The following is a 6,102-nucleotide window of genomic DNA, read 5'->3' as shown; positions in this document are numbered from 1 at the left end:
TAGTTAAGATATAAAAACTAGTTCTTCTGAGGTGGAAGAGCATTTCAGGACATTTCACATGCATAAATAGTATAACACAGAGAAACAACCACGGGCAATTTAGAATCACCAATTAACCTAACCCCACTAACTGCATGTCTGTGGGAGGATGCCTGAGCACCCAGAGAGAACCCACACAGACAGGGAGAATATGCAAACTCCACACATTAAGGTCCAGGTCTGGGTGGATTTGAACCCAGGACCTTCTTGCTGTGAGGCAACATGCCAACCACCATAGCAAGAAGGTTTGCTGTGTCTCCCAGCAGAGTCTCAAGTGTGGAGGGGATACCAGCTGGACAGGGCCGTAAAGGGGCATCAACCCAGCAGCAGGACCTTACAATATAAAGCACCCTGAGGCAACTGTTTGTTGTGATTTGGCACTATATAAATAAAATTGAATTGAATTGATCTCCAGTGAGCTACTCATGAGTATGTTTCTGATCAAATTGTCAGAAACAGACTCCATGAAGGTGGCATTAAGGCCTATCATCCTGTAGTGGGACCTGGGTTCATCAGACCTGCCACTGGCACCCCATTCGCCACTCACACAGGACCTTACAACACAAAAGAGTGGAGACGAGGTGGCATTCTACCTGGAACATCACCTAATATGACAGGTTTGGACATAGGTCAGCGGTGGTCTCTGGGGTATATCTTTTGAGGATCGCGCAGACATCCATGTGCTAGCCGGTGGTACCTGGACTGCAGCTGGGTACCAGACTGTGTGAAGGCACTGATGCCACTGACTGGCTCTCACGTTCCCCAGACCCCAAACCAAAATCCAGTTGAGAACATTATGAATCGCATCTCATGCCACCAAATAGTGCCACAGACCATCCAGTACCTAAAAGATCCCCAGGAAACCATCCACTGTCTCATCAGGAGAATGCCCAGACGTTGTCTGGAGTGCTTACAGACATGTGGGGGCCATAAACATTACTGAGCCACACTATAATCCAGGCTGGATCAACCTGTGATTTCAGTTTTTAACTTTGACTTTTGGCATAATTTTGAATCGAGCCCTTAAAGAGTTGATGATTTTGGTTTAATTTTGCTCTCAACAAATTTCAGCTTGAATATTTCATTTCTCAAGATCTAATGTGTGATTTAAGTGTTCCCTTAATTTTTTTGGAGCAATGTACATTCTGTATTGGTACAGAGAACTTCACCTTCATATAAAAATGGGGGAACCACCAACATGCCTATTACATGGTTAAAGCAATAATGACTTCATCCATACTGCAGCATCACTTGCCACTGCCACCCCACTGTTATAGTTTGCCATTGTTTGACCTCCTGACAGAGATACATTTGTTAGTTCAGTCTTGCGTGCTGCAGTGCTGAATAATCATGACCTACCTAAAAGCAAATTTTTTATCAACTCATCTCTCAGGTGTTATTTAGTCTAAATCCTGCAGTGAACTAGATGACAGATGATCTTGGTGTCCTTGAAATTCCCGAGCCTGAACTATCCCTCAAAGCCTTTTACTTCTGTTCCCACTGAGCTTCCAGTACAGCTGAGCTGCTCAACAGGGCTGAGCCCTGCATGAGGGCACTTCTGATTGTCATATACTTCACTGTACTGTTGGTGTAACTGCATATTTATATATTTATAGTATAAAGTGTTTGTTTTTTTTTTTACTGCCTTTTCCTACACTGTATGTGGTATTGAACCAGAGGTCATTTTCTTCTCATCCTCTTCCTTTCTGAACATTTATGCCATTACATTTATTATTACTACAGTTTCCCCTTCTGTGTAATGTGTTTACTGTACCATTAGGTGGCTGCTGTGTGCTGCCCAGTGTCCTTTGTGTTATGTTGTTTTCTGCCATGTCAGGTCTCACATTTAGCCCCTTTGAAACATATTAATTTGTCTTTGTGCTTAAAATAATCAGCTGTTAGAGTCTTAAAAATGCCTGACCTTATATTAACTTGATCTTTGTATCATTCATCTAAATGATTTGATGCTTAATGGGGAGTAGCACTGGGTTTAGACCGTTTATGTGCTACATATGGCCATTAGACTACATGGATGTTTGAAACCACGCTCAGGACAAAACAGCAATTAGCAGCAGAGGACGCCAGGATCAGGATAATAAAGGACGCAATGTCCGCTGATTGATGCAAGGCCTTAATTACATACTGTAAGGCAAGACACTAAAAGACACCTTGTGCAATGTACCAACAAACTCTGAGCCTGTGAAAAACACTGCAGTAAAGGGTTTGAAGCACTCCGAAGCACTGATCAAAGGAGAAGCAAACAGTTGTTTAGTGGGTGTAACGCTTATCTCTTAGTTTAGCACTACACACAAATGTAAAACAGAGCAAAATGGAAGAGTAATTTGTTTTCAGGTTTAATTAAAATTTTTAACCTAATGGTGGATTATGGACACATTGATTATATCAAGATATTTGGACAAAATATGTAACTTCTTGTTTTCAGGGGTCCCACAAGATCTCAACAGGAAGCCAGCTGAGCCCATCAAACAATGTACAACACCCGTTCATCTGCTTATTGATGCAAATTTCTGATCAAATAATCACATGGCAGCTACATTTAGACATGTGATCATGGTCATGGATGTGCAGCTGACAAAGCTGCAGCAACAGTGTGATGCTATCGTGTTAAAATGGAGCAAAATCTCTGAGGAATGTTTCCAGCACTTTGTTGAATTTGTGCCACAAAGAATTAAGACTGCTCTGAAGGCAAAATGAGGTCAGCTGAGTATTGACAAGTTGCACCTAATAAACTGGCTGGTGAGTGTGTGTGTGTATAATATTAAGAGGATGAAGATCAGTTTACAGGCACTAGTCATTATTAGTGATGCAATTCTTTGCCTAACATTACTTGTAAAACTAGAATGACACAGAACACGTGTACCAAAGCTGTTGAGCTATAATAAAGATAGTTTAAAGGTAAGGTCAGAATCAATTCACACACTTAAATATTTCATTTTTTCTGTTTTCTGAAATGCTCTACCATTGTAACAGGTTAAAGCAAAAAAAAACTGGATTTAATGTTGAGGTTCTGCCTCCCATCAAGAAGCATCAAATAAGTTTTGGATGTACTGATCAGTAATTTGCTAGCTGAAAGGCAGGTTTGTAGAATAGTAAAATAGAAGCTTTTGATGTATATATGATAGTATCATCTGCATAAAGTTGTGTAGAGCAATCACATAAGTCAATGTAAATCATTAACAAATAGTCCTAAGGTAGCAGCATATTGTATTACCCTAGTAAGATAATAATGATCAGAGGAAAAAAATAAAATTTAGTAAAGTAAATTTTAAAGGGGCAGTAGTTGTACAAAAATTCAGCCTGAAAACAAATTAATATTAAGATACAATAATAAGTGATTTTGGTTGTACAAATACCTTAAATAGGTCTATAATTATTGGGTTGAAGTGTGTCGTTGCTCTTACATAGAGGAGTAATATGCACAGTTTTGAGAATAACTTAGTTACTGGATAACTATTCTCTTTCAAATCAGAAGTAGCATAGAAAACATCAGCAGGACAAGCTGAAATGAGACTGGAGGTTGTGTACTTGAGGAATTAAGTGCAATGCTGATTTAACAGGTTAGGTGAACTTGTCAGTGTCCTCTGGGGATCATGCAGGCCTGTACAAAACGTCATGGTAATCCATCCAGTAGTTTCAGATGTTTTCTTTGTCTGGATTAAATTTGTGGACTCACACTGTTTACAGTGCCACATAAGGGAATATCATATTGGCGGCAGTGATGCATGTGGAAACACAAAAGCAAGGGGAAACCAATAAAACTGATTGGCATGCTTTGCAGCCCCCTTATTGATCGTTGGCAGCAGATGAATCCCCTGCTGAGCCTTGGGGCTAATCAAACTCATCGTTTCACATTTTCTACTGACTGTGTGCTGCAGCACAGCCTGCTTTTATTGGCACCACATCTCCTACAGGCAGCTCCACAGTATGAAGGGCAAGACTTTTGTCTCTGCAGGAAGAAGCGTGTGTTTACTCATAAAAATCACACTTTCATACAGGCAAGCTATGAATTAAACACCAGTTTCTGGGTTGATTTTTAAAATGTTTTTTTGGTCAGCTTAAGTGTATTAACAGCCCTACAGACACCTTTGAAGGTGCCATCAAAGCTGCTATTAACTTTGCTTTAAAAGTCTGTGGCATACCAGAAATTCAAAGTGCTTCAAGGTATATTGTTTCTTGACATTTTTTTTTAATCTTGCTGTGTGAAACCTTACAGCTTAATGAATGAAATGTGTTGGTGCACTAAAACCTCTGTACTACAGCAGCTCCAGTGCAGTTTAAGATTCATTTTGTTCATTAAGTGCTTGAACTGATCAGAGTGGTTAATGAAATATTTAACAGCCTATTAAAATATGTGGTTCATGATAATATATGTCAGAAATATTGCCCATCACGGAGCCACAATGCTCTATTAGTTCACTGATAAGTTTCATAAACTCAGACACTGTCCATGGTTCTGAACGCTGCACCATAAATTCCTCACCACCGGGGGTCAGTAGGATGCCTGGCGCTGAGAGCACCAGAGCCACAACGAGAAACCGAGAAACGATGGATACCATGAAAATAATGTGCCATTGAGCCATTAATCAAATCAGTCTCCAGGTGGACGATTTGCACAGAATAAATGTAATATATTGAGCATCGACAAAGACAGATCTGAATGGAACACTTGCTCAAAATCATCAATTACACTCTGTACGACTTGGAAGTGGCCCAAGAACAATGTGCACTTCCTTTAGTCAGCAGCACCAAAGGAGAAAACATTTAAGGGGCGGCACCATCATACTGCAAGAACTCACTTATTGATCAGTTTCGAGAGCAGATCATACTTACAGACATGAGCTTAGTTTCTTTTATTGAACAGTTCTGTGCAGGCTGCACCAAGACATTATCAGACTCACAAAAATGCTCAGAATATATGATTTGTGTGAGAAGTGAACTGACATGTACTCCACCAATATAACAAATAAAAGCCAATTTACTCAGCCAGTTGTATTGTGTCCTTGGTGAATGTGGCAGAGCTTAAAGGGAGGAGAAGAGAATTAAAGTGGCTTGTTTCAGACAGAAGCTGCCCCAAGGTTTGGGATTATGCTGAACTGTGAAACCTGAAAAACTTGTCTTGCAAAGCCCAATAATAATAATAATATGTATCTCAAAATGAGCATATTAAGGCTGGAATTGGACTTCTGCATTGGGTCTTTGTGGGGCCTACATATGTAACCGGAAATCACCTCTGAACCCTACGTGGTAATGACAATCCTTGCAGGCTGTGTCGACTTGATGTGTAATTACATTTCTTGAGAGGTGCATGTCAGACTGTGCCATAGATTATGGTGTAGGGTTCAGAGGGGATTTCCGGTTACGTACGTAGGACCAACACAGGAGTCTAATTCAGGCTTGAGTCCCAGTCAGGCCTGATGTTTGTACACTGAACTTCACTTCATTCTATTGTCCCAAGTAGTTTGTAAAAAAATACAATGTTTGTTGGCCCTTTTTACAGACTGACTCAGTGTTGGTATTAAATTTAAATTTATTATCAATAATGGTGCCCAGATACTTGTAGGTATAGACCGTATCAGTCTTCTGATGGTTTATGGATAAGGGAAAATTGCACCTTTCCTAAAATCAATAGCCATCTTCTTTGTCTTGCTTGTGTTTAAACTCAAATAATGTTTATTACATCATTCACAAAAATCACCTATGACAGGTCCATGACTCTGTTCACCATCCGGAGCTAAACTTGGGATGACTGCATCATCAGTTATATAGAGTTGAGTGCCCCCCCCCCCCAAAAAACAAACAAACAAAACAAACAAACAAAACAAAAAGCAAGTGAACAAAACAACAAAACAATCCAACAGATAATATTACGATTGAGGGAAACAACTTTAAAAGCTTCTCAGCTAATGAATGGTGGACAGATGGTATTGAATACAGATAAGAAGTCAACATGCAACATATGCTTTAGGACCTTCTAGATGTAGTTGAGCATCATAGCGGTTGCATCCTTGGCACCTAACCCTGTCCTATAAGCAAACTGTATAT

Source organism: Archocentrus centrarchus, chromosome 14 (assembly GCF_007364275.1).
Source record: "Archocentrus centrarchus isolate MPI-CPG fArcCen1 chromosome 14, fArcCen1, whole genome shotgun sequence".
Lineage (NCBI taxonomy): Eukaryota > Metazoa > Chordata > Actinopteri > Cichliformes > Cichlidae > Archocentrus > Archocentrus centrarchus.
Note: the sequence above shows the minus strand (reverse complement) of the source record.